This window comes from Oncorhynchus mykiss, unplaced genomic scaffold (genome assembly GCF_013265735.2).
Source record: "Oncorhynchus mykiss isolate Arlee unplaced genomic scaffold, USDA_OmykA_1.1 un_scaffold_910, whole genome shotgun sequence".
Taxonomy (NCBI): domain Eukaryota; kingdom Metazoa; phylum Chordata; class Actinopteri; order Salmoniformes; family Salmonidae; genus Oncorhynchus; species Oncorhynchus mykiss.
Genome location: NW_023494357.1, coordinates 1 through 26,333, shown reverse-complemented (window position 1 = coordinate 26,333; position 26,333 = coordinate 1). Strand labels below are relative to the sequence as shown.

The 26,333-nt window shown below is 45.7% G+C and overlaps 57 non-coding genes and 4 pseudogenes across 57 annotated transcripts; all 61 read left to right on the top strand.

Annotated features, from left to right (window-relative positions):
• The first annotated feature begins 311 nt into the window (after window positions 1–311).
• On the top strand, window positions 312–430 carry LOC118964297. The gene has a single exon (XR_005051341.1). It is a non-coding gene; the product is annotated as a 5S ribosomal RNA (ribosomal RNA).
• Window positions 431–608: 178 nt separating this feature from the next.
• Window positions 609–727, top strand: LOC118964262. Its single transcript, XR_005051306.1, has one exon. It is a non-coding gene; the product is annotated as a 5S ribosomal RNA (ribosomal RNA).
• A 177-nt stretch (window positions 728–904) lies between these two features.
• LOC118964296 lies at window positions 905–1,023 on the top strand. Its single transcript, XR_005051340.1, has one exon. It is a non-coding gene; the product is annotated as a 5S ribosomal RNA (ribosomal RNA).
• A 260-nt stretch (window positions 1,024–1,283) lies between these two features.
• LOC118964240 lies at window positions 1,284–1,402 on the top strand. Its single transcript, XR_005051288.1, has one exon. It is a non-coding gene; the product is annotated as a 5S ribosomal RNA (ribosomal RNA).
• A 260-nt stretch (window positions 1,403–1,662) lies between these two features.
• LOC118964243 lies at window positions 1,663–1,781 on the top strand. Its single transcript, XR_005051291.1, has one exon. It is a non-coding gene; the product is annotated as a 5S ribosomal RNA (ribosomal RNA).
• Window positions 1,782–1,958: 177 nt separating this feature from the next.
• Window positions 1,959–2,077, top strand: LOC118964300. Its single transcript, XR_005051344.1, has one exon. It is a non-coding gene; the product is annotated as a 5S ribosomal RNA (ribosomal RNA).
• Window positions 2,078–2,338: 261 nt separating this feature from the next.
• LOC118964294 lies at window positions 2,339–2,457 on the top strand. Its single transcript, XR_005051338.1, has one exon. It is a non-coding gene; the product is annotated as a 5S ribosomal RNA (ribosomal RNA).
• A 177-nt stretch (window positions 2,458–2,634) lies between these two features.
• Window positions 2,635–2,753, top strand: LOC118964241. Its single transcript, XR_005051289.1, has one exon. It is a non-coding gene; the product is annotated as a 5S ribosomal RNA (ribosomal RNA).
• A 177-nt stretch (window positions 2,754–2,930) lies between these two features.
• Window positions 2,931–3,049, top strand: LOC118964293. Its single transcript, XR_005051337.1, has one exon. It is a non-coding gene; the product is annotated as a 5S ribosomal RNA (ribosomal RNA).
• Window positions 3,050–3,309: 260 nt separating this feature from the next.
• On the top strand, window positions 3,310–3,428 carry LOC118964273. The gene has a single exon (XR_005051317.1). It is a non-coding gene; the product is annotated as a 5S ribosomal RNA (ribosomal RNA).
• Window positions 3,429–3,605: 177 nt separating this feature from the next.
• On the top strand, window positions 3,606–3,724 carry LOC118964292. Its single transcript, XR_005051336.1, has one exon. It is a non-coding gene; the product is annotated as a 5S ribosomal RNA (ribosomal RNA).
• Window positions 3,725–3,901: 177 nt separating this feature from the next.
• On the top strand, window positions 3,902–4,020 carry LOC118964291. The gene has a single exon (XR_005051335.1). It is a non-coding gene; the product is annotated as a 5S ribosomal RNA (ribosomal RNA).
• Window positions 4,021–4,280: 260 nt separating this feature from the next.
• Window positions 4,281–4,399, top strand: LOC118964290. Its single transcript, XR_005051334.1, has one exon. It is a non-coding gene; the product is annotated as a 5S ribosomal RNA (ribosomal RNA).
• Window positions 4,400–4,577: 178 nt separating this feature from the next.
• On the top strand, window positions 4,578–4,696 carry LOC118964289. Its single transcript, XR_005051333.1, has one exon. It is a non-coding gene; the product is annotated as a 5S ribosomal RNA (ribosomal RNA).
• Window positions 4,697–4,873: 177 nt separating this feature from the next.
• Window positions 4,874–4,992, top strand: LOC118964288. The gene has a single exon (XR_005051332.1). It is a non-coding gene; the product is annotated as a 5S ribosomal RNA (ribosomal RNA).
• A 260-nt stretch (window positions 4,993–5,252) lies between these two features.
• On the top strand, window positions 5,253–5,371 carry LOC118964287. Its single transcript, XR_005051331.1, has one exon. It is a non-coding gene; the product is annotated as a 5S ribosomal RNA (ribosomal RNA).
• A 177-nt stretch (window positions 5,372–5,548) lies between these two features.
• Window positions 5,549–5,667, top strand: LOC118964286. The gene has a single exon (XR_005051330.1). It is a non-coding gene; the product is annotated as a 5S ribosomal RNA (ribosomal RNA).
• Window positions 5,668–5,844: 177 nt separating this feature from the next.
• On the top strand, window positions 5,845–5,963 carry LOC118964285. The gene has a single exon (XR_005051329.1). It is a non-coding gene; the product is annotated as a 5S ribosomal RNA (ribosomal RNA).
• Window positions 5,964–6,224: 261 nt separating this feature from the next.
• On the top strand, window positions 6,225–6,343 carry LOC118964283. Its single transcript, XR_005051327.1, has one exon. It is a non-coding gene; the product is annotated as a 5S ribosomal RNA (ribosomal RNA).
• Window positions 6,344–6,520: 177 nt separating this feature from the next.
• LOC118964282 lies at window positions 6,521–6,639 on the top strand. Its single transcript, XR_005051326.1, has one exon. It is a non-coding gene; the product is annotated as a 5S ribosomal RNA (ribosomal RNA).
• Window positions 6,640–6,900: 261 nt separating this feature from the next.
• Window positions 6,901–7,019, top strand: LOC118964281. Its single transcript, XR_005051325.1, has one exon. It is a non-coding gene; the product is annotated as a 5S ribosomal RNA (ribosomal RNA).
• A 177-nt stretch (window positions 7,020–7,196) lies between these two features.
• Window positions 7,197–7,315, top strand: LOC118964280. Its single transcript, XR_005051324.1, has one exon. It is a non-coding gene; the product is annotated as a 5S ribosomal RNA (ribosomal RNA).
• A 177-nt stretch (window positions 7,316–7,492) lies between these two features.
• LOC118964279 lies at window positions 7,493–7,611 on the top strand. Its single transcript, XR_005051323.1, has one exon. It is a non-coding gene; the product is annotated as a 5S ribosomal RNA (ribosomal RNA).
• Window positions 7,612–7,871: 260 nt separating this feature from the next.
• On the top strand, window positions 7,872–7,990 carry LOC118964278. The gene has a single exon (XR_005051322.1). It is a non-coding gene; the product is annotated as a 5S ribosomal RNA (ribosomal RNA).
• Window positions 7,991–8,167: 177 nt separating this feature from the next.
• On the top strand, window positions 8,168–8,286 carry LOC118964277. The gene has a single exon (XR_005051321.1). It is a non-coding gene; the product is annotated as a 5S ribosomal RNA (ribosomal RNA).
• Window positions 8,287–8,546: 260 nt separating this feature from the next.
• Window positions 8,547–8,665, top strand: LOC118964276. The gene has a single exon (XR_005051320.1). It is a non-coding gene; the product is annotated as a 5S ribosomal RNA (ribosomal RNA).
• A 178-nt stretch (window positions 8,666–8,843) lies between these two features.
• On the top strand, window positions 8,844–8,962 carry LOC118964275. The gene has a single exon (XR_005051319.1). It is a non-coding gene; the product is annotated as a 5S ribosomal RNA (ribosomal RNA).
• A 177-nt stretch (window positions 8,963–9,139) lies between these two features.
• On the top strand, window positions 9,140–9,248 carry LOC118964252 (annotated as a pseudogene).
• A 177-nt stretch (window positions 9,249–9,425) lies between these two features.
• Window positions 9,426–9,544, top strand: LOC118964274. The gene has a single exon (XR_005051318.1). It is a non-coding gene; the product is annotated as a 5S ribosomal RNA (ribosomal RNA).
• A 260-nt stretch (window positions 9,545–9,804) lies between these two features.
• On the top strand, window positions 9,805–9,923 carry LOC118964272. The gene has a single exon (XR_005051316.1). It is a non-coding gene; the product is annotated as a 5S ribosomal RNA (ribosomal RNA).
• Window positions 9,924–10,100: 177 nt separating this feature from the next.
• Window positions 10,101–10,219, top strand: LOC118964271. Its single transcript, XR_005051315.1, has one exon. It is a non-coding gene; the product is annotated as a 5S ribosomal RNA (ribosomal RNA).
• A 177-nt stretch (window positions 10,220–10,396) lies between these two features.
• On the top strand, window positions 10,397–10,515 carry LOC118964270. Its single transcript, XR_005051314.1, has one exon. It is a non-coding gene; the product is annotated as a 5S ribosomal RNA (ribosomal RNA).
• Window positions 10,516–10,775: 260 nt separating this feature from the next.
• LOC118964269 lies at window positions 10,776–10,894 on the top strand. Its single transcript, XR_005051313.1, has one exon. It is a non-coding gene; the product is annotated as a 5S ribosomal RNA (ribosomal RNA).
• A 6,314-nt stretch (window positions 10,895–17,208) lies between these two features.
• Window positions 17,209–17,327, top strand: LOC118964268. The gene has a single exon (XR_005051312.1). It is a non-coding gene; the product is annotated as a 5S ribosomal RNA (ribosomal RNA).
• A 260-nt stretch (window positions 17,328–17,587) lies between these two features.
• On the top strand, window positions 17,588–17,706 carry LOC118964267. The gene has a single exon (XR_005051311.1). It is a non-coding gene; the product is annotated as a 5S ribosomal RNA (ribosomal RNA).
• A 176-nt stretch (window positions 17,707–17,882) lies between these two features.
• On the top strand, window positions 17,883–18,001 carry LOC118964266. The gene has a single exon (XR_005051310.1). It is a non-coding gene; the product is annotated as a 5S ribosomal RNA (ribosomal RNA).
• A 176-nt stretch (window positions 18,002–18,177) lies between these two features.
• Window positions 18,178–18,296, top strand: LOC118964265. Its single transcript, XR_005051309.1, has one exon. It is a non-coding gene; the product is annotated as a 5S ribosomal RNA (ribosomal RNA).
• Window positions 18,297–18,473: 177 nt separating this feature from the next.
• Window positions 18,474–18,592, top strand: LOC118964264. Its single transcript, XR_005051308.1, has one exon. It is a non-coding gene; the product is annotated as a 5S ribosomal RNA (ribosomal RNA).
• A 262-nt stretch (window positions 18,593–18,854) lies between these two features.
• LOC118964248 lies at window positions 18,855–18,973 on the top strand. The gene has a single exon (XR_005051296.1). It is a non-coding gene; the product is annotated as a 5S ribosomal RNA (ribosomal RNA).
• A 423-nt stretch (window positions 18,974–19,396) lies between these two features.
• On the top strand, window positions 19,397–19,515 carry LOC118964263. The gene has a single exon (XR_005051307.1). It is a non-coding gene; the product is annotated as a 5S ribosomal RNA (ribosomal RNA).
• A 177-nt stretch (window positions 19,516–19,692) lies between these two features.
• LOC118964261 lies at window positions 19,693–19,811 on the top strand. Its single transcript, XR_005051305.1, has one exon. It is a non-coding gene; the product is annotated as a 5S ribosomal RNA (ribosomal RNA).
• A 178-nt stretch (window positions 19,812–19,989) lies between these two features.
• LOC118964260 lies at window positions 19,990–20,108 on the top strand. Its single transcript, XR_005051304.1, has one exon. It is a non-coding gene; the product is annotated as a 5S ribosomal RNA (ribosomal RNA).
• Window positions 20,109–20,286: 178 nt separating this feature from the next.
• On the top strand, window positions 20,287–20,404 carry LOC118964249 (annotated as a pseudogene).
• A 260-nt stretch (window positions 20,405–20,664) lies between these two features.
• Window positions 20,665–20,784, top strand: LOC118964250 (annotated as a pseudogene).
• Window positions 20,785–21,044: 260 nt separating this feature from the next.
• On the top strand, window positions 21,045–21,163 carry LOC118964247. The gene has a single exon (XR_005051295.1). It is a non-coding gene; the product is annotated as a 5S ribosomal RNA (ribosomal RNA).
• A 177-nt stretch (window positions 21,164–21,340) lies between these two features.
• On the top strand, window positions 21,341–21,459 carry LOC118964251 (annotated as a pseudogene).
• A 178-nt stretch (window positions 21,460–21,637) lies between these two features.
• LOC118964259 lies at window positions 21,638–21,756 on the top strand. Its single transcript, XR_005051303.1, has one exon. It is a non-coding gene; the product is annotated as a 5S ribosomal RNA (ribosomal RNA).
• A 178-nt stretch (window positions 21,757–21,934) lies between these two features.
• LOC118964298 lies at window positions 21,935–22,053 on the top strand. Its single transcript, XR_005051342.1, has one exon. It is a non-coding gene; the product is annotated as a 5S ribosomal RNA (ribosomal RNA).
• A 260-nt stretch (window positions 22,054–22,313) lies between these two features.
• LOC118964245 lies at window positions 22,314–22,432 on the top strand. Its single transcript, XR_005051293.1, has one exon. It is a non-coding gene; the product is annotated as a 5S ribosomal RNA (ribosomal RNA).
• Window positions 22,433–22,609: 177 nt separating this feature from the next.
• Window positions 22,610–22,728, top strand: LOC118964258. The gene has a single exon (XR_005051302.1). It is a non-coding gene; the product is annotated as a 5S ribosomal RNA (ribosomal RNA).
• A 178-nt stretch (window positions 22,729–22,906) lies between these two features.
• Window positions 22,907–23,025, top strand: LOC118964257. The gene has a single exon (XR_005051301.1). It is a non-coding gene; the product is annotated as a 5S ribosomal RNA (ribosomal RNA).
• A 260-nt stretch (window positions 23,026–23,285) lies between these two features.
• Window positions 23,286–23,404, top strand: LOC118964256. Its single transcript, XR_005051300.1, has one exon. It is a non-coding gene; the product is annotated as a 5S ribosomal RNA (ribosomal RNA).
• A 176-nt stretch (window positions 23,405–23,580) lies between these two features.
• LOC118964299 lies at window positions 23,581–23,699 on the top strand. The gene has a single exon (XR_005051343.1). It is a non-coding gene; the product is annotated as a 5S ribosomal RNA (ribosomal RNA).
• A 178-nt stretch (window positions 23,700–23,877) lies between these two features.
• LOC118964255 lies at window positions 23,878–23,996 on the top strand. Its single transcript, XR_005051299.1, has one exon. It is a non-coding gene; the product is annotated as a 5S ribosomal RNA (ribosomal RNA).
• A 178-nt stretch (window positions 23,997–24,174) lies between these two features.
• Window positions 24,175–24,293, top strand: LOC118964254. Its single transcript, XR_005051298.1, has one exon. It is a non-coding gene; the product is annotated as a 5S ribosomal RNA (ribosomal RNA).
• A 261-nt stretch (window positions 24,294–24,554) lies between these two features.
• On the top strand, window positions 24,555–24,673 carry LOC118964242. The gene has a single exon (XR_005051290.1). It is a non-coding gene; the product is annotated as a 5S ribosomal RNA (ribosomal RNA).
• Window positions 24,674–24,852: 179 nt separating this feature from the next.
• On the top strand, window positions 24,853–24,971 carry LOC118964253. Its single transcript, XR_005051297.1, has one exon. It is a non-coding gene; the product is annotated as a 5S ribosomal RNA (ribosomal RNA).
• Window positions 24,972–25,147: 176 nt separating this feature from the next.
• Window positions 25,148–25,266, top strand: LOC118964246. The gene has a single exon (XR_005051294.1). It is a non-coding gene; the product is annotated as a 5S ribosomal RNA (ribosomal RNA).
• Window positions 25,267–25,442: 176 nt separating this feature from the next.
• On the top strand, window positions 25,443–25,561 carry LOC118964244. The gene has a single exon (XR_005051292.1). It is a non-coding gene; the product is annotated as a 5S ribosomal RNA (ribosomal RNA).
• Window positions 25,562–25,738: 177 nt separating this feature from the next.
• LOC118964295 lies at window positions 25,739–25,857 on the top strand. Its single transcript, XR_005051339.1, has one exon. It is a non-coding gene; the product is annotated as a 5S ribosomal RNA (ribosomal RNA).
• Window positions 25,858–26,034: 177 nt separating this feature from the next.
• Window positions 26,035–26,153, top strand: LOC118964284. Its single transcript, XR_005051328.1, has one exon. It is a non-coding gene; the product is annotated as a 5S ribosomal RNA (ribosomal RNA).
• Window positions 26,154–26,333: the final 180 nt, after the last annotated feature.

The following is a 26,333-nucleotide window of genomic DNA, read 5'->3' as shown; positions in this document are numbered from 1 at the left end:
TGGTTAGTACTTGGATGGGAGACCGCCTGGGAATACCAGGTGCTGTAAGCTTTTTGTCACTGCCTTGTGGAATTTCAACTCTTTGTCCGTTTTTTCCCACAAGGCTGAAATATGTGCCCTCGCTTTGAAATAAGTAAGCAAGGTTAGTTTGTATTTCATCCAACAATCTGTGCTACAAATTATGGCTACAGTATATGCAATTTCTTCCACTTTTTGAGTGACACAAAGATGCTTATCTAAATGGTGGAAATGCAACAGCTGTTAATCAGGCTCACTTTGACTTTACATGGTGCACCAAGAGATAGTTTCTCGCTTACGGCCACACCGGCCTGAGTACGCCTGATCTCGTCCGATCTCGGAAGCTAAGCAGGGTCGGGCCTGGTTAGTACTTGGATGGGAGACCGCCTGGGAATACCAGGTGCTGTAAGCTTTTTGTCACTGCCTTGTGGAATTTCAACTCTTTGTCCGTTTTTTTCCCACAAGGCTGAAATATGTGCCCTCGCTTTGAAATAAGTAAGCAAGGTTAGTTTGTATCTCATCCAACAATCTGTGCTACAAATTATGGCTACAGTATATGCAATTTCATCCACTTTTTGAGATCGCCTTTCGCTTACGGCCACACCGGCCTGAGTACGCCTGATCTCGTCCGATCTCGGAAGTTAAGCAGGGTCGGGCCTGGTTAGTACTTGGATGGGAGACCGCCTGGGAATACCAGGTGCTGTAAGCTTTTTGTCACTGCCTTGTGGAATTTCAACTCTTTGTCCGTTTTTTCCCACAAGGCTGAAATATGTGCCCTCGCTTTGAAATAAGTAAGCAAGGTTAGTTTGTATTTCATCCAACAATCTGTGCTACAAATTATGGCTACAGTATATGCAATTTCATCCACTTTTTGAGATCGCCTTTCGCTTACGGCCACACCGGCCTGAGTACGCCTGATCTCGTCCGATCTCGGAAGCTAAGCAGGGTCGGGCCTGGTTAGTACTTGGATGGGAGACCGCCTGGGAATACCAGGTGCTGTAAGCTTTTTGTCACTGCCTTGTGGAATTTCAACTCTTTGTCCGTTTTTTCCCACAAGGCTGAAATATGTGCCCTCGCTTTGAAATAAGTAAGCAAGGTTAGTTTGTATTTCATCCAACAATCTGTGCTACAAATTATGGCTACAGTATATGCAATTTCTTCCACTTTTTGAGTGACACAAAGATGCTTATCTAAATGGTGGAAATGCAACAGCTGTTAATCAGGCTCACTTTGACTTTACATAGTGCACCAAGAGATAGTTTCTCGCTTACGGCCACACCGGCCTGAGTACGCCTGATCTCGTCCGATCTCGGAAGCTAAGCAGGTTCGGGCCTGGTTAGTACTTGGATGGGAGACCGCCTGGGAATACCAGGTGCTGTAAGCTTTTTGTCACTGCCTTGTGGAATTTCAACTCTTTGTCCGTTTTTTCCCACAAGGCTGAAATATGTGCCCTCGCTTTGAAATAAGTAAGCAAGGTTAGTTTGTATTTCATCCAACAATCTGTGCTACAAATTATGGCTACAGTATATGCAATTTCTTCCACTTTTTGAGTGACACAAAGATGCTTATCTAAATGGTGGAAATGCAACAGCTGTTAATCAGGCTCACTTTGACTTTACATGGTGCACCAAGAGATAGTTTCTTGCTTACGGCCACACCGGCCTGAGTACGCCTGATCTCGTCCGATCTCGGAAGCTAAGCAGGGTCTGGCCTGGTTAGTACTTGGATGGGAGACCGCCTGGGAATACCAGGTGCTGTAAGCTTTTTGTCACTGCCTTGTGGAATTTCAACTCTTTGTCCGTTTTTTCCCACAAGGCTGAAATATGTGCCCTCGCTTTGAAATAAGTAAGCAAGGTTAGTTTGTATCTCATCCAACAATCTGTGCTACAAATTATGGCTACAGTATATGCAATTTCATCCACTTTTTGAGATTGCCTTTCGCTTACGGCCACACCGGCCTGAGTACGCCTGATCTCGTCCGATCTCGGAAGCTAAGCAGGGTCGGGCCTGGTTAGTACTTGGATGGGAGACCGCCTAGGAATACCAGGTGCTGTAAGCTTTTTGTCACTGCCTTGTGGAATTTCAACTCTTTGTCCGTTTTTTTCCCACAAGGCTGAAATATGTGCCCTCGCTTTGAAATAAGTAAGCAAGGTTAGTTTGTATTTCATCCAACAATCTGTGCTACAAATTATGGCTACAGTATATGCAATTTCTTCCACTTTTTGAGTGACACAAAGATGCTTATCTAAATGGTGGAAATGCAACAGCTGTTAATCAGGCTCACTTTGACTTTACATGGTGCACCAAGAGATAGTTTCTCGCTTACGGCCACACCGGCCTGAGTACGCCTGATCTCGTCCGATCTCGGAAGCTAAGCAGGGTCGGGCCTGGTTAGTACTTGGATGGGAGACCGCCTGGGAATACCAGGTGCTGTAAGCTTTTTGTCACTGCCTTGTGGAATTTCAACTCTTTGTCCGTTTTTTCCCACAAGGCTGAAATATGTGCCCTCGCTTTGAAATAAGTTAGCAAGGTTAGTTTGTATTTCATCCAACAATCTGTGCTACAAATTATGGCTACAGTATATGCAATTTCATCCACTTTTTGAGATCGCCTTTCGCTTACGGCCACACCGGCCTTAGTACCCCTGATCTCGTCCGATCTCGGAAGCTAAGCAGGGTCGGGCCTGGTTAGTACTTGGATGGGAGACCGCCTGGGAATACCAGGTGCTGTAAGCTTTTTGTCACTGCCTTGTGGAATTTCAACTCTTTGTCCGTTTTTTCCCACAAGGCTGAAATATGTGCCCTCGCTTTGAAATAAGTAAGCAAGGTTAGTTTGTATCTCATCCAACAATCTGTGCTACAAATTATGGCTACAGTATATGCAATTTCATCCACTTTTTGAGATCGCCTTTCGCTTACGGCCACACCGGCCTGAGTACGCCTGATCTCGTCCGATCTCGGAAGCTAAGCAGGGTCGGGCCTGGTTAGTACTTGGATGGGAGACCGCCTGGGAATACCAGGTGCTGTAAGCTTTTTGTCACTGCCTTGTGGAATTTCAACTCTTTGTCCGTTTTTTCCCACAAGGCTGAAATATGTGCCCTCGCTTTGAAATAAGTAAGCAAGGTTAGTTTGTATTTCATCCAACAATCTGTGCTACAAATTATGGCTACAGTATATGCAATTTCTTCCACTTTTTGAGTGACACAAAGATGCTTATCTAAATGGTGGAAATGCAACAGCTGTTAATCAGGCTCACTTTGACTTTACATGGTGCACCAAGAGATAGTTTCTCGCTTACGGCCACACCGGCCTGAGTACGCCTGATCTCGTCCGATCTCGGAAGCTAAGCAGGATCGGGCCTGGTTAGTACTTGGATGGGAGACCGCCTGGGAATACCAGGTGCTGTAAGCTTTTTGTCACTGCCTTGTGGAATTTCAACTCTTTGTCCGTTTTTTCCCACAAGGCTGAAATATGTGCCCTCGCTTTGAAATAAGTAAGCAAGGTTAGTTTGTATTTCATCCAACAATCTGTGCTACAAATTATGGCTACAGTATATGCAATTTCATCCACTTTTTGAGATCGCCTTTCGCTTACGGCCACACCGGCCTGAGTACGCCTGATCTCGTCCGATCTCGGAAGCTAAGCAGGGTCGGGCCTGGTTAGTACTTGGATGGGAGACCGCCTGGGAATACCAGGTGCTGTAAGCTTTTTGTCACTGCCTTGTGGAATTTCAACTCTTTGTCCGTTTTTTCCCACAAGGCTGAAATATGTGCCCTCGCTTTGAAATAAGTAAGCAAGGTTAGTTTGTATCTCATCCAACAATCTGTGCTACAAATTATGGCTACAGTATATGCAATTTCATCCACTTTTTGAGATCACCTTTCGCTTACGGCCACACCGGCCTGAGTACGCCTGATCTCGTCCGATCTCGGAAGCTAAGCAGGGTCGGGCCTGGTTAGTACTTGGATGGGAGACCGCCTGGGAATACCAGGTGCTGTAAGCTTTTTGTCACTGCCTTGTGGAATTTCAACTCTTTGTCCGTTTTTTCCCACAAGGCTGAAATATGTGCCCTCGCTTTGAAATAAGTAAGCAAGGTTAGTTTGTATTTCATCCAACAATCTGTGCTACAAATTATGGCTACAGTATATGCAATTTCTTCCACTTTTTGAGTGACACAAAGATGCTTATCTAAATGGTGGAAATGCAACAGCTGTTAATCAGGCTCACTTTGACTTTACATGGTGCACCAAGAGATAGTTTCTCGCTTACGGCCACACCGGCCTGAGTACGCCTGATCTCGTCCGATCTCGGAAGCTAAGCAGGGTCGGGCCTGGTTAGTACTTGGATGGGAGACCGCCTGGGAATACCAGGTGCTGTAAGCTTTTTGTCACTGCCTTGTGGAATTTCAACTCTTTGTCCGTTTTTTTCCCACAAGGCTGAAATATGTGCCCTCGCTTTGAAATAAGTAAGCAAGGTTAGTTTGTATTTCATCCAACAATCTGTGCTACAAATTATGGCTACAGTATATGCAATTTCATCCACTTTTTGAGATCGCCTTTCGCTTACGGCCACACCGGCCTGAGTACGCCTGATCTCGTCCGATCTCGGAAGCTAAGCAGGGTCGGGCCTGGTTAGTACTTGGATGGGAGACCGCCTGGGAATACCAGGTGCTGTAAGCTTTTTGTCACTGCCTTGTGGAATTTCAACTCTTTGTCCGTTTTTTCCCACAAGGCTGAAATATGTGCCCTCGCTTTGAAATAAGTAAGCAAGGTTAGTTTGTATCTCATCCAACAATCTGTGCTACAAATTATGGCTACAGTATATGCAATTTCATCCACTTTTTGAGATCGCCTTTCGCTTACGGCCACACCGGCCTGAGTACGCCTGATCTCGTCCGATCTCGGAAGCTAAGCAGGGTCGGGCCTGGTTAGTACTTGGATGGGAGACCGCCTGGGAATACCAGGTGCTGTAAGCTTTTTGTCACTGCCTTGTGGAATTTCAACTCTTTGTCCGTTTTTTCCCACAAGGCTGAAATATGTGCCCTCGCTTTGAAATAAGTAAGCAAGGTTAGTTTGTATTTCATCCAACAATCTGTGCTACAAATTATGGCTACAGTATATGCAATTTCTTCCACTTTTTGAGTGACACAAAGATGCTTATCTAAATGGTGGAAATGCAACAGCTGTTAATCAGGCTCACTTTGACTTTACATGGTGCACCAAGAGATAGTTTCTCGCTTACGGCCACACCGGCCTGAGTACGCCTGATCTCGTCCGATCTCGGAAGCTAAGCAGGGTCGGGCCTGGTTAGTACTTGGATGGGAGACCGCCTGGGAATACCAGGTGCTGTAAGCTTTTTGTCACTGCCTTGTGGAATTTCAACTCTTTGTCCGTTTTTTCCCACAAGGCTGAAATATGTGCCCTCGCTTTGAAATAAGTAAGCAAGGTTAGTTTGTATTTCATCCAACAATCTGTGCTACAAATTATGGCTACAGTATATGCAATTTCATCCACTTTTTGAGATCGCCTTTCGCTTACGGCCACACCGGCCTGAGTACGCCTGATCTCGTCCGATCTCGGAAGCTAAGCAGGGTCGGGCCTGGTTAGTACTTGGATGGGAGACCGCCTGGGAATACCAGGTGCTGTAAGCTTTTTGTCACTGCCTTGTGGAATTTCAACTCTTTGTCCGTTTTTTCCCACAAGGCTGAAATATGTGCCCTCGCTTTGAAATAAGTAAGCAAGGTTAGTTTGTATCTCATCCAACAATCTGTGCTACAAATTATGGCTACAGTATATGCAATTTCATCCACTTTTTGAGATCGCCTTTCGCTTACGGCCACACCGGCCTGAGTACGCCTGATCTCGTCCGATCTCGGAAGCTAAGCAGGGTCGGGCCTGGTTAGTACTTGGATGGGAGACCGCCTGGGAATACCAGGTGCTGTAAGCTTTTTGTCACTGCCTTGTGGAATTTCAACTCTTTGTCCGTTTTTTTCCCACAAGGCTGAAATATGTGCCCTCGCTTTGAAATAAGTAAGCAAGGTTAGTTTGTATTTCATCCAACAATCTGTGCTACAAATTATGGCTACAGTATATGCAATTTCTTCCACTTTTTGAGTGACACAAAGATGCTTATCTAAATGGTGGAAATGCAACAGCTGTTAATCAGGCTCACTTTGACTTTACATGGTGCACCAAGAGATAGTTTCTCGCTTACGGCCACACCGGCCTGAGTACGCCTGATCTCGTCCGATCTCGGAAGCTAAGCAGGGTCGGGCCTGGTTAGTACTTGGATGGGAGACCGCCTGGGAATACCAGGTGCTGTAAGCTTTTTGTCACTGCCTTGTGGAATTTCAACTCTTTGTCCGTTTTTTCCCACAAGGCTGAAATATGTGCCCTCGCTTTGAAATAAGTAAGCAAGGTTAGTTTGTATTTCATCCAACAATCTGTGCTACAAATTATGGCTACAGTATATGCAATTTCATCCACTTTTTGAGATCGCCTTTCGCTTACGGCCACACCGGCCTGAGTACGCCTGATCTCGTCCGATCTCGGAAGCTAAGCAGGGTCGGGCCTGGTTAGTACTTGGATGGGAGACCGCCTGGGAATACCAGGTGCTGTAAGCTTTTTGTCACTGCCTTGTGGAATTTCAACTCTTTGTCCGTTTTTTTCCCACAAGGCTGAAATATGTGCCCTCGCTTTGAAATAAGTAAGCAAGGTTAGTTTGTATTTCATCCAACAATCTGTGCTACAAATTATGGCTACAGTATATGCAATTTCTTCCACTTTTTGAGTGACACAAAGATGCTTATCTAAATGGTGGAAATGCAACAGCTGTTAATCAGGCTCACTTTGACTTTACATGGTGCACCAAGAGATAGTTTCTCGCTTACGGCCACACCGGCCTGAGTACGCCTGATCTCGTCCGATCTCGGAAGCTAAGCAGGGTCGGGCCTGGTTAGTACTTGGATGGGAGACCGCCTGGGAATACCAGGTGCTGTAAGCTTTTTGTCACTGCCTTGTGGAATTTCAACTCTTTGTCCGTTTTTTCCCACAAGGCTGAAATATGTGCCCTCGCTTTGAAATAAGTAAGCAAGGTTAGTTTGTATTTCATCCAACAATCTGTGCTACAAATTATGGCTACAGTATATGCAATTTCATCCACTTTTTGAGATCGCCTTTCGCTTACGGCCACACCGGCCTGAGTACGCCTGATCTCGTCCGATCTCGGAAGCTAAGCAGGGTCGGGCCTGGTTAGTACTTGGATGGGAGACCGCCTGGGAATACCAGGTGCTGTAAGCTTTTTGTCACTGCCTTGTGGAATTTCAACTCTTTGTCCGTTTTTTCCCACAAGGCTGAAATATGTGCCCTCGCTTTGAAATAAGTAAGCAAGGTTAGTTTGTATCTCATCCAACAATCTGTGCTACAAATTATGGCTACAGTATATGCAATTTCATCCACTTTTTGAGATCGCCTTTCGCTTACGGCCACACCGGCCTGAGTACGCCTGATCTCGTCCGATCTCGGAAGCTAAGCAGGGTCGGGCCTGGTTAGTACTTGGATGGGAGACCGCCTGGGAATACCAGGTGCTGTAAGCTTTTTGTCACTGCCTTGTGGAATTTCAACTCTTTGTCCGTTTTTTCCCACAAGGCTGAAATATGTGCCCTCGCTTTGAAATAAGTAAGCAAGGTTAGTTTGTATTTCATCCAACAATCTGTGCTACAAATTATGGCTACAGTATATGCAATTTCTTCCACTTTTTGAGTGACACAAAGATGCTTATCTAAATGGTGGAAATGCAACAGCTGTTAATCAGGCTCACTTTGACTTTACATGGTGCACCAAGAGATAGTTTCTCGCTTACGGCCACACCGGCCTGAGTACGCCTGATCTCGTCCGATCTCGGAAGCTAAGCAGGGTCGGGCCTGGTTAGTACTTGGATGGGAGACCGCCTGGGAATACCAGGTGCTGTAAGCTTTTTGTCACTGCCTTGTGGAATTTCAACTCTTTGTCCGTTTTTTCCCACAAGGCTGAAATATGTGCCCTCGCTTTGAAATAAGTAAGCAAGGTTAGTTTCTATTTCATCCAACAATCTGTGCTACAAATTATGGCTACAGTATATGCAATTTCATCCACTTTTTGAGATCGCCTTTCGCTTACGGCCACACCGGCCTGAGTACGCCTGATCTCGTCCGATCTCGGAAGCTAAGCAGGGTCGGGCCTGGTTAGTACTTGGATGGGAGACCGCCTGGGAATACCAGGTGCTGTAAGCTTTTTGTCACTGCCTTGTGGAATTTCAACTCTTTGTCCGTTTTTTCCCACAAGGCTGAAATATGTGCCCTCGCTTTGAAATAAGTAAGCAAGGTTAGTTTGTATTTCATCCAACAATCTGTGCTACAAATTATGGCTACAGTATATGCAATTTCTTCCACTTTTTGAGTGACACAAAGATGCTTATCTAAATGGTGGAAATGCAACAGCTGTTAATCAGGCTCACTTTGACTTTACATGGTGCACCAAGAGATAGTTTCTCGCTTACGGCCACACCGGCCTGAGTACGCCTGATCTCGTCCGATCTCGGAAGCTAAGCAGGGTCGGGCCTGGTTAGTACTTGGATGGGAGACCGCCTGGGAATACCAGGTGCTGTAAGCTTTTTGTCACTGCCTTGTGGAATTTCAACTCTTTGTCCGTTTTTTTCCCACAAGGCTGAAATATGTGCCCTCGCTTTGAAATAAGTAAGCAAGGTTAGTTTGTATCTCATCCAACAATCTGTGCTACAAATTATGGCTACAGTATATGCAATTTCATCCACTTTTTGAGATCGCCTTTCGCTTACGGCCACACCGGCCTGAGTACGCCTGATCTCGTCCGATCTCGGAAGCTAAGCAGGGTCGGGCCTGGTTAGTACTTGGATGGGAGACCGCCTGGGAATACCAGGTGCTGTAAGCTTTTTGTCACTGCCTTGTGGAATTTCAACTCTTTGTCCGTTTTTTCCCACAAGGCTGAAATATGTGCCCTCGCTTTGAAATAAGTAAGCAAGGTTAGTTTGTATTTCATCCAACAATCTGTGCTACAAATTATGGCTACAGTATATGCAATTTCATCCACTTTTTGAGATCGCCTTTCGCTTACGGCCACACCGGCCTGAGTACGCCCGATCTCGGAAGCTAAGCAGGGTCGGGCCTGGTTAGTACTTGGATGGGAGACCGCCTGGGAATACCAGGTGCTGTAAGCTTTTTGTCACTGCCTTGTGGAATTTCAACTCTTTGTCCGTTTTTTCCCACAAGGCTGAAATATGTGCCCTCGCTTTGAAATAAGTAAGCAAGGTTAGTTTGTATTTCATCCAACAATCTGTGCTACAAATTATGGCTACAGTATATGCAATTTCATCCACTTTTTGAGATCGCCTTTCGCTTACGGCCACACCGGCCTGAGTACGCCTGATCTCGTCCGATCTCGGAAGCTAAGCAGGGTCGGGCCTGGTTAGTACTTGGATGGGAGACCGCCTGGGAATACCAGGTGCTGTAAGCTTTTTGTCACTGCCTTGTGGAATTTCAACTCTTTGTCCGTTTTTTCCCACAAGGCTGAAATATGTGCCCTCGCTTTGAAATAAGTAAGCAAGGTTAGTTTGTATTTCATCCAACAATCTGTGCTACAAATTATGGCTACAGTATATGCAATTTCTTCCACTTTTTGAGTGACACAAAGATGCTTATCTAAATGGTGGAAATGCAACAGCTGTTAATCAGGCTCACTTTGACTTTACATGGTGCACCAAGAGATAGTTTCTCGCTTACGGCCACACCGGCCTGAGTACGCCTGATCTCGTCCGATCTCGGAAGCTAAGCAGGGTCGGGCCTGGTTAGTACTTGGATGGGAGACCGCCTGGGAATACCAGGTGCTGTAAGCTTTTTGTCACTGCCTTGTGGAATTTCAACTCTTTGTCCGTTTTTTCCCACAAGGCTGAAATATGTGCCCTCGCTTTGAAATAAGTAAGCAAGGTTAGTTTGTATTTCATCCAACAATCTGTGCTACAAATTATGGCTACAGTATATGCAATTTCATCCACTTTTTGAGATCCCCTTTCGCTTACGGCCACACCGGCCTGAGTACGCCTGATCTCGTCCGATCTCGGAAGCTAAGCAGGGTCGGGCCTGGTTAGTACTTGGATGGGAGACCGCCTGGGAATACCAGGTGCTGTAAGCTTTTTGTCACTGCCTTGTGGAATTTCAACTCTTTGTCCGTTTTTTCCCACAAGGCTGAAATATGTGCCCTCGCTTTGAAATAAGTAAGCAAGGTTAGTTTGTATTTCATCCAACAATCTGTGCTACAAATTATGGCTACAGTATATGCAATTTCATCCACTTTTTGAGATCGCCTTTCGCTTACGGCCACACCGGCCTGAGTACGCCTGATCTCGTCCGATCTCGGAAGCTAAGCAGGGTCGGGCCTGGTTAGTACTTGGATGGGAGACCGCCTGGGAATACCAGGTGCTGTAAGCTTTTTGTCACTGCCTTGTGGAATTTCAACTCTTTGTCCGTTTTTTCCCACAAGGCTGAAATATGTGCCCTCGCTTTGAAATAAGTAAGCAAGGTTAGTTTGTATTTCATCCAACAATCTGTGCTACAAATTATGGCTACAGTATATGCAATTTCTTCCACTTTTTGAGTGACACAAAGATGCTTATCTAAATGGTGGAAATGCAACAGCTGTTAATCAGGCTCACTTTGACTTTACATGGTGCACCAAGAGATATTTTCTTGCTTACGGCCACACCGGCCTGAGTACGCCTGATCTCGTCCGATCTCGGAAGCTAAGCAGGGTCGGGCCTGGTTAGTACTTGGATGGGAGACCGCCTGGGAATACCAGGTGCTGTAAGCTTTTTGTCACTGCCTTGTGGAATTTCAACTCTTTGTCCGTTTTTTCCCACAAGGCTGAAATATGTGCCCTCGCTTTGAAATAAGTAAGCAAGGTTAGTTTGTATTTCATCCAACAATCTGTGCTACAAATTATGGCTACAGTATATGCAATTTCATCCACTTTTTGAGTGACACAAAGATGCTTATCTAAATGGTGGAAATGCAACAGCTGTTAATCAGGCTCACTTTGACTTTACATAGTGCACCAAGAGATAGTTTCTCGCTTACGGCCACACCGGCCTGAGTACGCACCTGTTGATGGGTAATTGACGCACGTGTGAGTGATTGCGCTGAGACTGAGTGTTTGCTCTAGAGAGTTTGTGTTGGAGTTTTGAGCTTTTTGAAGTACAATTTCTTTTTGTAAATTGATTAAGTTAGATTTATAGTTTGGGGTTGTTCCCCGGCAGCATATTGCTGTTTGGGGGACTTTCCTCCTGTCGTTATTCGGATGGATACAATGGCTTTGACCAACGCTGGAAAAAAGACTACGAACAAAGGAAACATGGATAATGGCGCTGCAGCAAGACAGGCGCAAAAATATGAAAAGAATTTAACAGTGGCTGTTGAAATTATGGGAGAAGAGAAGATTACAATGATGGAGGTATTGAGAGGGATTAAAGAAGTTTGTGGACTGGTCTGCGGCTGTCGGGTCAAAGATGAAAAGCGATTTGAAGTGACGCTGTCAAGTGCGAGAGGGAAAGAAAAACTGATGGATGGATTTAAAATCCGGAGCTGTCGAATCATGGCAAAGGATCTATCGCTGGATGAGATGGTTGTATCCTTCTTAAACCTCCCAGTATATATTACAGACGAGGACATCACAGAGCGGCTAAGAGCATGGGGTGTGTCTGCTATATCGCCGGTGAAAAGGCGCTACTGGCCGGGGACGGACATTGCTGATGGGACGCGCTTCTGTAAAGTTAGGTTCACAGACACTGTGCGCTCGTTGCCATATTCTGCCAAATTTGAAACGTTGGAAGGGGCTGAGTACTTCAGAGTAATACACGATCGGCAGGTCAAGGTCTGTAGGCTGTGTATCCAGCCAGGGCACGTGCTACGAGAGTGCCCTGATTTCGCATGTCATAAGTGTGGTGAGCAGGGGCATTACGCACGAGAGTGCAATGGGAGGAGAGAGCGAGGTTGTGTTGGATGCGGGAGGGGTGTAGCGCAGTGCTCCTGTCCCCATGGGGAAGGTGCTCAGGACTGGGCATCACAGGATTTCAGCGCAAATAGTGTCGTGGAGGAGAACGAGGTGGAGGAAGCTGGGGAGGAAATTGGCATGAGTGAGCAACCCCAGGGAGAGAAGGAGGACGAAGAACAGAGGCAGCCAGAGGAGGAAGTGGAGACGGAGCCTTGTATTGAAGGAAGGGAGGCACCCAAAGATGGAGGGATAAGCTCAAGCCTAGACGATGTAGAGTTGGAGGGCGATCCTCGTGGAGAGGGGGGCTCCTCTAGGGAGGTGGATAATGCAAGGGATGACTCTCGCAAACGTAAAGAGTCTGAAGAAGAGCTGTCGGAGGAAGAGTTGGAGTACATACAATCAATGCGTTGGGATAGTAAAAGGAACAGGATAACCAAGAAGAAAAAGAAGAAAAAAGATCAATCATGATGGACTGGATTCATCCCCTCTTTATAGTCATAATGGTGTCTATTAATTAGTATCTATTAACACCAATGGACTTCGTAGCAAAGAAAAGCTAGAGCTGGTGTTGGAAGCCTTCTCTGCGGATATATTATGTCTTCAGGAGACCCATTGGACTGAGCCGTATATGGATAATGTAAGGCAGAGATGGAATGGACTAATGTACGTGAGTAATGGTACTGTGCGGGCATGTGGGGTAGCTATTTTGGTAAAACATGACGTTGTGTCTAACTTAAATTTGTTATGTGCTGACACTGTGGGTCGAATGGTGGGAGTGGGTTTCACTTATCAAGATATGGAGTACTCGTTGTACAATGTCTATGCTCCTAATAATGAAATTGAGAGGAGGGTTATGTTTATGTCTATGGGAGGATTATGTGGGAAAAACTGTTTGCTTGTTGGGGATTTTAATGTATGGATGGATAGGCTAGATGCCTCAAGTAGCGCACATTTTAGCTCTGACTCATCTCGGGGAGCGCTATTAAGGCTAATGAGGGATGAGGATTGGGTGGATATATGGAGGGAGAGGAATCCAGATAAGCGGGTGTTCTCTCGAAGACAAGTGGTGAGGGGTGAGCTCAAGCAGTCACGTATAGATTTGTGTCTCACTCATAGAGAGGTTGCGCACTTGGTTGTGGGGGTAAAGTATTCACACACATTTTTTAGTGACCATGATGCTCTGCTTTTCAGGCTGGGTGCATCAGGGGAGGGGAGGGGGGGGTGGTTTGTGGTGTCTTAATGCCAGTATGCTGAAGGATGAGGTGTTTAGGGCAGCAGTGAAAGAGTGTGTGAATGACGCCGTGTCAGATCCTTTATTTGAGTCGGATGTGAGTGTGTGGTGGGAAGGATTAAAAGGGGAGTTCAAGCGGCTGGCAATATCTAGTGCAAGACGGGCAAATGTGACAAGGAGGAGGGAGGAGGGGATTCTTAAATCTCGCCTGTTATTGGAGTTAGAAAAGGTAGAAAACTGCCCAGGCTATGATGTGACAGAGTACCTGAGGGTGAGGGAGGAGTTGAGGGTCGTAGAGAGGCACAGGTGCATGGGGGCAGTGGTGAGGAGTAGAGCACAGTATGTGGTGGAGGGGGAGAGAAATACTGCTTTTTTCCTGGGGTTAGAAAGGAGGAAGCAGGAAAGGAGTTTTCTAACTGAGCTGATAAATGAGAGGGGGGAGAGGGTGACAGATCTGGAAGGAATTTTGAATACAGTGCATTCTTTTTATAAGGGCTTATTTACGTCGGGTGGGGTAGATGAAGTGTGTATGAGAAGAGTGCTAGACGCAGTAGAGGCTAGGGTGTCGACTGAGGATGTAGAGATGTGTGATGCTGATTTTACATTGGCAGAGGTTAAAGCTGCCATATTGGGCCTGAACTTGAATAAGAGCCCGGGTTCAGATGGTCTTACTGCAGAGTTTTACCGTGAGTTTAGTGACATACTGGCCCCACTAATGCTGCGTGTGTATGTGTGTATGGAGGAGAAGAGGGTAGTCCCTGAATCTTTAGCTATGGGTGTGTTGACTGTGTTGTACAAAGGGAAGGGGAGCAGACTGAAATTAGAGAACTACAGACCAATAACCCTTTTGAACTCCGACAATAAGGTGCTTGCGAAGATAATGGCTAATAGGTTGAATAAGGTGATGGGAAGCATCATAGCACCTACTCAGGCCTATGGAGTTCCGGGGCGGGATGTAGTGGACACCCTCTGCACTATCCGGGATGTGGTGAAGCAGATGGGGGAGGTGGGTGGGGCGGTGCTCTGTCTAGATCTGAATAAAGCCTTTGATCGGGTGGAGCATCGGTTCCTGTTAGAGGCCTTGGAAAGATTTGGGTTCGGGCCTCGTCTTAAAGGATGGGTGAAGCTTTTGTATGGGTCAGCGTGCAGTGTCGTGAAATGTAATGGTGTGCTGACTGATCCTTTTCCCCTGGGCAGGTCTGTTAGGCAGGGTTGTCCATTGTCTGCACTACTATACAGCGTCTCAGTAGAGCCTTTAGCGGCGTTTGTAAAGCGGAATGGAGGAGTGCATGGAGTGGACCTCCCGGGGGGAGGCGTCAGTGTACTGCATCATTATGCTGATGACACCACCTGTACTTTGCGGGATGGAGAGAGTGTGAATTGTCTGATGAAGTGTTTTGATGTGTATGGGAGAGCTTCTGGGGCTAAGGTGAATGTAGAAAAGTCTCAAATGTTATGTGCTGATGATACTGTTATGTCTACATGTAACATTCCTTTTAAGACTGTTAAGGGGCATGTGAGAATTTTGGGTGTGAATATTGGGGTAGATGAGCGGGAGGCGAGGGACTTAACTTGGACAGGGGTGATTAATAAAATAAAGACGACTCTGAATTACTGGAAACAAAGGAAATTAAAATTGAGGGGGAAAGTGGTTGTGGTGAATGCATTGTTAATGTCAAAATGTGTGTATACCTTAGGGGTTATGGACATGCCTGTATGGGCTCTGAAGGGAATTAATAATTTAATGTCTGATTTCCTGTGGGGTGGGAAGGGGGTGAAGATTGCTCATGATGTAATGATAGCAGATTATGATAGGGGTGGTTTGAGATTAATAGATCTGGAGGTGAAGTTAAAAGCCATGAGGGTGAAGAGAGTACAACGGTTTTTGTATGGGGAGGAGGGTCAGGGGTGGAAGGAGTTTTTCAGGCATTGGTTGCATAGGAGTGGAGGTTGTGGAGATTATGGGTTGTTAATGTGTTTCAAGCCCAGCATGTATGCAGAGGTGCCTGAGTTTTATCAGGAGGTGTTCAGGGCCTGGGCGGAGTTCTTACCGCAAGTAAGTTATGAGTGTGACTCTATTGGGGTGATTTTGAATATACCAGTTTTTCTGAACCCAATGCTGAAATCAGAGGGAAAGATGCTGGAGAGTAAGGTAATAATGAAGGCGGGTATGATAAGACTGAGGGACTTTAGGTATGAGGTGGTGCCAGGGTTCCTGCCTGAGCAGGCGATCGTAGATACTGTCTGGGGGGTAGATGAGGATGTCAGGAAAGGGATGGTGTTGAGAATGTATGATAGGATAAAGGAGTGTGTTCCAGGGGAGTGGGTGAGGCTGTTGGACAATCATTTGAGTAATGGAGTCTTAGAGACCTTGCCTGTGTTGCAGGTGAAATGTGGGGAGAAAATGCAAGCCTTATCCTCTACCCAGGTGAGGGCCGTATACTGGGCGCTTATTACCAGGAAGGTCAGGGCGCCTGCATCGGAGAAAGTGTGGAGGCAAGTTTTTCCAGGGATGGAAGTTGAGAGGTTGTGGGAAAACATGGTAGTGAGGCTCAATAGTATTGAATGTACCCATTTTGATTTTATGTTGAGGCACAACCGTGTTTTTACCAAGGTGGTGTTACATCAGGTAGACAGGTCAGTGTCTCGTGTGTGTGATGTATGCACAGACAAAGATGAAAATCTGATGCACATGATGTTTGAATGTGTTGATGTAGCTGGGTTCCATGTGAGGTTGAGGGACATGTTAGAAAGGTACTGGGGAGAAGAGTTAATGGGTGGGGTTGATTGGAGGTGTTTGGTATTGTTTGGAGTGGGTCAGCATGTGAAGGGGGGGAATATTGTATTATTGAATTTTTTGCTGTCACATGCAAGGTATGCAGTATATATAAGGAGGAACTTGGCAAGGTTTGAGGAAAAGAGGGTGACAGTGTGGAAGGTGTTTGAAGGCTTGGTAAGGAAGGATGTAGGATTGATGTATAGGTCTAAGCAGGAGGATTTTGAGAGGGTGTTTATGAAGGATTGTGGATTTATTGCTGTGGGGGAGGATGGTGGATTGGTGTATGGGTTTTGATGTGTAACATTTTGGAGATTTCAGTACAAATTTGAAAGAATTGTTTTGAGAATGTCTTAGTTTCTACTTGATAAGGAGGTGCTTTGAACACTCTCTATTCTTGTGGAATGTGGTTTAGCAAAGTATTGTATGCAATGGTAGTATAATTTGAGTTTTGGTATTTGAATTTCTCTATTTTTGATTTGATAGGGGGTGAATTGTTTGCCTGCCAATGTCAAGTATTGTGTTGATTAAAATGGTTTGTGTAGATACAATTTGTATATCATGTAAAATAAGAATTTTTATAATAAAAAAAAAAAAAAAAAAAAAAGTACGCCTGATCTCGTCCGATCTCGGAAGCTAAGCAGGGTCGGGCCTGGTTAGTACTTGGATGGGAGACCGCCTGGGAATACCAGGTGCTGTAAGCTTTTTGTCACTGCCTTGTGGAATTTCAACTCTTTGTCCGTTTTTTCCCACAAGGCTGAAATATGTGCCCTCGCTTTGAAATAAGTAAGCAAGGTTAGTTTGTATTTCATCCAACAATCTGTGCTACAAATTATGGCTACAGTATATGCAATTTCTCGCTGATCTCGTCCGATCTCGGAAGCTAAGCAGGGTCGGGCCTGGTTAGTACTTGGATGGGAGACCGCCTGGGAATACCAGGTGCTGTAAGCTTTTTGTCACTGCCTTGTGGAATTTCAACTCTTTGTCCGTTTTTTCCCACAAGGCTGAAATATGTGCCCTCGCTTTGAAATAAGTAAGCAAGGTTAGTTTGTATTTCATCCAACAATCTGTGCTACAAATTATGGCTACAGTATATGCAATTTCATCCACTTTTTGAGAATGCCTTTCGCTTACGGCCACACCGGCCTGAGTACGCCTGATCTCGTCCGATCTCGGAAGCTAAGCAGGGTCGGGCCTGGTTAGTACTTGGATGGGAGACCGCCTGGGAATACCAGGTGCTGTAAGCTTTTTGTCACTGCCTTGTGGAATTTCAACTCTTTGTCCGTTTTTTCCCACAAGGCTGAAATATGTGCCCTCGCTTTGAAATAAGTAAGCAAGGTTAGTTTGTATTTCATCCAACAATCTGTGCTACAAATTATGGCTACAGTATATGCAATTTCTTCCACTTTTTGAGTGACACAAAGATGCTTATCTAAATGGTGGAAATGCAACAGCTGTTAATCAGGCTCACTTTGACTTTACATAGTGCACCAAGAGATAGTTTCTCGCTTACGGCCACACCGGCCTGAGTACGCCTGATCTCGTCCGATCTCGGAAGCTAAGCAGGGTCGGGCCTGGTTAGTACTTGGATGGGAGACCGCCTGGGAATACCAGGTGCTGTAAGCTTTTTGTCACTGCCTTGTGGAATTTCAACTCTTTGTCCGTTTTTTCCCACAAGGCTGAAATATGTGCCCTCGCTTTGAAATAAGTAAGCAAGGTTAGTTTGTATTTCATCCAACAATCTGTGCTACAAATTATGGCTACAGTATATGCAATTTCATCCACTTTTTGAGATTGCCTTCGCTTACGGCCACACCGGCCTGAGTACGCCTGATCTCGTCCGATCTCGGAAGCTAAGCAGGGTCGGGCCTGGTTAGTACTTGGATGGGAGACCGCCTGGGAATACCAGGTGCTGTAAGCTTTTTGTCACTGCCTTGTGGAATTTCAACTCTTTGTCCGTTTTTTCCCACAAGGCTGAAATATGTGCCCTCGCTTTGAAATAAGTAAGCAAGGTTAGTTTGTATTTCATCCAACAATCTGTGCTACAAATTATGGCTACAGTATATGCAATTTCATCCACTTTTTGAGATGCCTTTCGCTTACGGCCACACCGGCCTGAGTACGCCTGATCTCGTCCGATCTCGGAAGCTAAGCAGGGTCGGGCCTGGTTAGTACTTGGATGGGAGACCGCCTGGGAATACCAGGTGCTGTAAGCTTTTTGTCACTGCCTTGTGGAATTTCAACTCTTTGTCCGTTTTTTCCCACAAGGCTGAAATATGTGCCCTCGCTTTGAAATAAGTAAGCAAGGTTAGTTTGTATTTCATCCAACAATCTGTGCTACAAATTATGGCTACAGTATATGCAATTTCATCCACTTTTTGAGATTGCCTTTCGCTTACGGCCACACCGGCCTGAGTACGCCTGATCTCGTCCGATCTCGGAAGCTAAGCAGGGTCGGGCCTGGTTAGTACTTGGATGGGAGACCGCCTGGGAATACCAGGTGCTGTAAGCTTTTTGTCACTGCCTTGTGGAATTTCAACTCTTTGTCCGTTTTTTTTCCCACAAGGCTGAAATATGTGCCCTCGCTTTGAAATAAGTAAGCAAGGTTAGTTTGTATTTCATCCAACAATCTGTGCTACAAATTATGGCTACAGTATATGCAATTTCATCCACTTTTTGAGTGACACAAAGATGCTTATCTAAATGGTGGAAATGCAACAGCTGTTAATCAGGCTCACTTTGACTTTACATGGTGCACCAAGAGATAGTTTCTCGCTTACGGCCACACCGGCCTGAGTACGCCTGATCTCGTCCGATCTCGGAAGCTAAGCAGGGTCCGGCCTGGTTAGTACTTGGATGGGAGACCGCCTGGGAATACCAGGTGCTGTAAGCTTTTTGTCACTGCCTTGTGGAATTTCAACTCTTTGTCCGTTTTTTCCCACAAGGCTGAAATATGTGCCCTCGCTTTGAAATAAGTAAGCAAGGTTAGTTTGTATTTCATCCAACAATCTGTGCTACAAATTATGGCTACAGTATATGCAATTTCTCGCTGATCTCGTCCGATCTCGGAAGCTAAGCAGGGTCGGGCCTGGTTAGTACTTGGATGGGAGACCGCCTGGGAATACCAGGTGCTGTAAGCTTTTTGTCACTGCCTTGTGGAATTTCAACTCTTTGTCCGTTTTTTCCCACAAGGCTGAAATATGTGCCCTCGCTTTGAAATAAGTAAGCAAGGTTAGTTTGTATTTCATCCAACAATCTGTGCCGCAAATTATGGCTACAGTATATGCAATTCATCCACTTTTTGAGATCGCCTTTCGCTTACGGCCACACCGGCCTGAGTACGCCTGATCTCGTCCGATCTCGGAAGCTAAGCAGGGTCGGGCCTGGTTAGTACTTGGATGGGAGACCGCCTGGGAATACCAGGTGCTGTAAGCTTTTGTCACTGCCTTGTGGAATTTCAACTCTTTGTCCGTTTTTTCCCACAAGGCTGAAATATGTGCCCTCGCTTTGAAATAAGTAAGGCAAGGTTAGTTTGTATTTCATCCAACAATCTGTGCTACAAATTATGGCTACAGTATATGCAATTTCATCCACTTTTTGAGATTGCCTTTCGCTTACGGCCACACCGGCCTGAGTACGCCTGATCTCGTCCGATCTCGGAAGCTAAGCAGGGTCGGGCCTGGTTAGTACTTGGATGGGAGACCGCCTGGGAATACCAGGTGCTGTAAGCTTTTTGTCACTGCCTTGTGGAATTTCAACTCTTTGTCCGTTTTTTTCCCACAAGGCTGAAATATGTGCCCTCGCTTTGAAATAAGTAAGCAAGGTTAGTTTGTATTTCATCCAACAATCTGTGCTACAAATTATGGCTACAGTATATGCAATTTCATCCACTTTTTGAGATTGCCTTTCGCTTACGGCCACACCGGCCTGAGTACGCCTGATCTCGTCCGATCTCGGAAGCTAAGCAGGGTCGGGCCTGGTTAGTACTTGGATGGGAGACCGCCTGGGAATACCAGGTGCTGTAAGCTTTTTGTCACTGCCTTGTGGAATTTCAACTCTTTGTCCGTTTTTTTCCCACAAGGCTGAAATATGTGCCCTCGCTTTGAAATAAGTAAGCAAGGTTAGTTTGTATTTCATCCAACAATCTGTGCTACAAATTATGGCTACAGTATATGCAATTTCATCCACTTTTTGAGATTGCCTTTCGCTTACGGCCACACCGGCCTGAGTACGCCTGATCTCGTCCGATCTCGGAAGCTAAGCAGGGTCGGGCCTGGTTAGTACTTGGATGGGAGACGCCTGGGAATACCAGGTGCTGTAAGCTTTTTGTCACTGCCTTGTGGAATTTCAACTCTTTGTCCGTTTTTTCCCACAAGGCTGAAATATGTGCCCTCGCTTTGAAATAAGTAAGCAAGGTTAGTTTGTATTTCATCCAACAATCTGTGCTACAAATTATGGCTACAGTATATGCAATTTCTTCCACTTTTTGAGTGACACAAAGATGCTTATCTAAATGGTGGAAATGCAACAGCTGTTAATCAGGCTCACTTTGACTTTACATGGTGCACCAAGAGATAGTTTCTCGCTTACGGCCACACCGGCCTGAGTACGCCTGATCTCGTCCGAATCTCGGAAGCTAAGCAGGGTCGGGCCTGGTTAGTACTTGGATGGGAGACCGCCTGGTAATACCAGGTGCTGTAAGCTTTTTGTCACTGCCTTGTGGAATTTCAACTCTTTGTCCGTTTTTTCCCACAAGGCTGAAATATGTGCCCTCGCTTTGAAATAAGTAAGCAAGGTTAGTTTGTATTTCATCCAACAATCTGTGCTACAAATTATGGCTACAGTATATGCAATTTCTTCCACTTTTTGAGTGACACAAAGATGCTTATCTAAATGGTGGAAATGCAACAGCTGTTAATCAGGCTCACTTTGACTTTACATGGTGCACCAAGAGATAGTTTCTCGCTTACGGCCACACCGGCCTGAGTACGCCTGATCTCGTCCGATCTCGGAAGCTAAGCAGGGTCCGGCCTGGTTAGTACTTGGATGGGAGACCGCCTGGGAATACCAGGTGCTGTAAGCTTTTTGTCACTGCCTTGTGGAATTTCAACTCTTTGTCCGTTTTTTCCCACAAGGCTGAAATATGTGCCCTCGCTTTGAAATAAGTAAGCAAGGTTAGTTTGTATTTCATCCAACAATCTGTGCTACAAATTATGGCTACAGTATATGCAATTTCATCCACTTTTTGAGATCGCCTTTCGCTTACGGCCCACACGGCCTGAGTTCGCCTGATCTCGTCCGATCTCGGAAGCTAAGCAGGGTCGGGCCTGGTTAGTACTTGGATGGGAGACCGCCTGGGAATACCAGGTGCTGTAAGCTTTTTGTCACTGCCTTGTGGAATTTCAACTCTTTTTCCGTTTTTTCCCACAAGGCTGAAATATGTGCCCTCGCTTTGAAATAAGGTAAGCAAGGTTAGTTTGTATTTCATCCAACAATCTGTGCTACAAATTATGGCTACAGTATATGCAATTTCATCCACTTTTTGAGATTGCCTTTCGCTTACGGCCACACCGGCCTGAGTACGCCTGATCTCGTCCGATCTCGGAAGCTAAGCAGGGTCGGGCCTGGTTAGTACTTGGATGGGAGACCGCCTGGGAATACCAGGTGCTGTAAGCTTTTTGTCACTGCCTTGTGGAATTTCAACTCTTTGTCCGTTTTTTTCCCACAAGGCTGAAATATGTGCCCTCGCTTTGAAATAAGTAAGCAAGGTTAGTTTGTATTTCATCCAACAATCTGTGCTACAAATTATGGCTACAGTATATGCAATTTCATCCACTTTTTGAGATTGCCTTTCTCTTACGGCCACACCGGCCTGAGTACACCTGATCTCGTCCGATCTCGGAAGCTAAGCAGGGTCGGGCCTGGTTAGTACTCGGATGGGAGACCGCCTGGGAATACCAGGTGCTGTAAGCTTTTTGTCACTGCCTTGTGGAATTTCAACTCTTTGTCCGTTTTTTCCCACAAGGCTGAAATATGTGCCCTCGCTTTGAAATAAGTAAGCAAGGTTAGTTTGTATTTCATCCAACAATCTGTGCTACAAATTATGGCTACAGTATATGCAATTTCTTCCACTTTTTGAGTGACACAAAGATGCTTATCTAAATGGTGGAAATGCAACAGCTGTTAATCAGGCTCACTTTGACTTTACATGGTGCACCAAGAGATAGTTTCTCGCTTACGGCCACACCGGCCTGAGTACGCCTGATCTCGTCCGATCTCGGAAGCTAAGCAGGGTCCGGCCTGGTTAGTACTTGGATGGGAGACCGCCTGGGAATACCAGGTGCTGTAAGCTTTTTGTCACTGCCTTGTGGAATTTCAACTCTTTGTCCGTTTTTTCCCACAAGGCTGAAATATGTGCCCTCGCTTTGAAATAAGTAAGCAAGGTTAGTTTGTATTTCATCCAACAATCTGTGCTACAAATTATGGCTACAGTATATGCAATTTCATCCACTTTTTGAGATTGCCTTTTGCTTACGGCCACACCGGCCTGAGTACGCCTGATCTCGTCCGATCTCGGAAGCTAAGCAGGGTCGGGCCTGGTTAGTACTTGGATGGGAGACCGCCTGGGAATACCAGGTGCTGTAAGCTTTTTGTCACTGCCTTGTGGAATTTCAACTCTTTGTCCGTTTTTTCCCACAAGGCTGAAATATGTGCCCTCGCTTTTGAAATAAGTAAGCAAGGTTAGTTTGTATTTCATCCAACAATCTGTGCTACAAATTATGGCTACAGTATATGCAATTTCATCCACTTTTTGAGATTGCCTTTCGCTTACGGCCACACCGGCCTGAGTACGCCTGATCTCGTCCGATCTCGGAAGCTAAGCAGGGTCGGGCCTGGTTAGTACTTGGATGGGAGACCGCCTGGGAATACCAGGTGCTGTAAGCTTTTTGTCACTGCCTTGTGGAATTTCAACTCTTTGTCCGTTTTTTTCCCACAAGGCTGAATATGTGCCCTCGCTTTGAAATAAGTAAGCAAGGTTAGTTTGTATTTCATCCAACAATCTGTGCTACAAATTATGGCTACAGTATATGCAATTTCTTCCACTTTTTGAGTGACACAAAGATGCTTATCTAAATGGTGGAAATGCAACAGCTGTTAATCAGGCTCACTTTGACTTTACATGGTGCACCAAGAGATAGTTTCTCGCTTACGGCCACACCGGCCTGAGTACGCCTGATCTCGTCCGATCTCGGAAGCTAAGCAGGGTCGGGCCTGGTTAGTACTTGGATGGGAGACCGCCTGGGAATACCAGGTGCTGTAAGCTTTTTGTCACTGCCTTGTGGAATTTCAACTCTTTGTCGTTTTTTCCCACAAGGCTGAAATATGTGCCCTCGCTTTGAAATAAGTAAGCAAGGTTAGTTTGTATTTCATCCAACAATCTGTGCTACAAATTATGGCTACAGTATATGCAATTTCATCCACTTTTTGAGATTGCCTTTCGCTTACGGCCACACCGGCCTGAGTACGCCTGATCTCGTCCGATCTCGGAAGCTAAGCAGGGTCGGGCCTGTTTAGTACTTGGATGGGAGACCGCCTGGGAATACCAGGTGCTGTAAGCTTTTTGTCACTGCCTTGTGGAATTTCAACTCTTTGTCCGTTTTTTTCCCACAAGGCTGAAATATGTGCCCTCGCTTTGAAATAAGTAAGCAAGGTTAGTTTGTATTTCATCCAACAATCTGTGCTACAAATTATGGCTACAGTATATGCAATTTCATCCACTTTTTGAGATTGCCTTTCGCTTACGGCCACACCGGCCTGAGTACGCCTGATCTCGTCCGATCTCGGAAGCTAAGCAGGGTCGGGCCTGGTTAGTACTTGGATGGGAGACCGCCTGGGAATACCAGGTGCTGTAAGCTTTTTGTCACTGCCTTGTGGAATTTCAACTCTTTGTCCGTTTTTTCCCACAAGGCTGAAATATGTGCCCTCGCTTTGAAATAAGTAAGCAAGGTTAGTTTGTATTTCATCCAACAATCTGTGCTACAAATTATGGCTACAGTATATGCAATTTCATCCACTTTTTTGAGATTGCCTTTCGCTTACGGCCACACCGGCCTGAGTACGCCTGATCTCGTCCGATCTCGGAAGCTAAGCAGGGTCGGGCCTGGTTAGTACTTGGATGGGAGACCGCCTGGGAATACCAGGTGCTGTAAGCTTTTTGTCACTGCCTTGTGGAATTTCAAACTCTTTGTCCGTTTTTTCCCACAAGGCTGAAATATGTGCCCTCGCTTTGAAATAAGTAAGCAAGGTTAGTTTGTATTTCATCCAACAATCTGTGCTACAAATTATGGCTACAGTATATGCAATTTCTTCCACTTTTTGAGTGTCACAAAGATGCTTATCTAAATGGTGGAAATGCAACAGCTGTTAATCAGGCTCACTTTGACTTTACATGGTGCACCAAGAGATAGTTTCTTGCTTACGGCCACACCGGCCTGAGTACGCATGATCTCGTCCGATCTCGGAAGCTAAGCAGGGTCGGGCCTGGTTAGTACTTGGATGGGAGACCGCCTGGGAATACCAGGTGCTGTAAGCTTTTTGTCACTGCCTTGTGGAATTTCAACTCTTTGTCCGTTTTTTCCCACAAGGCTGAAATATGTTGCCCTCGCTTTGAAATAAGTAAGCAAGGTTAGGTTTGTATTTCATCCAACAATCTGTGCTACAAATTATGGCTACAGTATATGCAATTTCATCCACTTTTTGAGATTGCCTTTCGCTTACGGCCACACCGGCCTGAGTACGCCTGATCTCGTCCGATCTCGGAAGCTAAGCAGGGTCGGGCCTGGTTAGTACTTGGATGGGAGACCGCCTGGGAATACCAGGTGCTGTAAGCTTTTGTCACTGCCTTGTGGAATTTCAACTCTTTGTCCGTTTTTTCCCACAAGGCTGAAATATGTGCCCTCGCTTTGAAATAAGTAAGCAAGGTTAGTTTGTATTTCATCCAACAATCTGTGCTACAAATTATGGCTACAGTATATGCAATTTCATCCACTTTTTGAGATTGCCTTTCGCTTACGGCCACACCGGCCTGAGTACGCCTGATCTCGTCCGATCTCGGAAGCTAAGCAGGGTCGGGCCTGGTTAGTACTTGGATGGGAGACCGCCTGGGAATACCAGGTGCTGTAAGCTTTTGTCACTGCCTTGTGGAATTTCAACTCTTTGTCCGTTTTTTCCCACAAGGCTGAAATATGTGCCCTCGCTTTGAAATAAGTAAGCAAGGTTAGTTTGTATTTCATCCAACAATCTGTGCTACAAATTATGGCTACAGTATATGCAATTTCATCCACTTTTTGAGATTGCCTTTTGCTTACGGCCACACCGGCCTGAGTACGCCTGATCTCGTTCCGATCTCGGAAGCTAAGCAGGTCGGGCCTGGTTAGTACTTGGATGGGAGACCGCCTGGGAATACCAGGTGCTGTAAGCTTTTTGTCACTGCCTTGTGGAATTTCAACTCTTTGTCCGTTTTTTCCCACAAGGCTGAAATATGTGCCCTCGCTTTGAAATAAGTAAGCAAGGTTAGTTTGTATTTCATCCAACAATCTGTGCTACAAATTATGGCTACAGTATATGCAATTTCATCCACTTTTTGAGATTGCCTTTCGCTTACGGCCACACCGGCCTGAGTACGCCTGATCTCGTCCGATCTCGGAAGCTAAGCAGGGTCGGGCCTGGTTAGTACTTGGATGGGAGACCGCCTGGGAATACCAGGTGCTGTAAGCTTTTTGTCACTGCCTTGTGGAATTTCAACTCTTTGTCCGTTTTTTCCCACAAGGCTGAAATATGTGCCCTCGCTTTGAAATAAGTAAGCAAGGTTAGTTTGTATTTCATCCAACAATCTGTGCTACAAATTATGGCTACAGTATATGCAATTTCATCCACTTTTTGAGATTGCCTTTCGCTTACGGCCACACCGGCCTGAGTACGCCTGATCTCGTCCGATCTCGGAAGCTAAGCAGGGTCGGGCCTGGTTAGTACTTGGATGGGAGACCGCCTGGGAATACCAGGTGCTGTAAGCTTTTTGTCACTGCCTTGTGGAATTTCAACTCTTTGTCCGTTTTTTCCCACAAGGCTGAAATATGTGCCCTCGCTTTGAAATAAGTAAGCAAGGTTAGTTTGTATTTCATCCAACAATCTGTGCTACAAATTATGGCTACAGTATATGCAATTTCTCGCTGATCTCGTCCGATCTCGGAAGC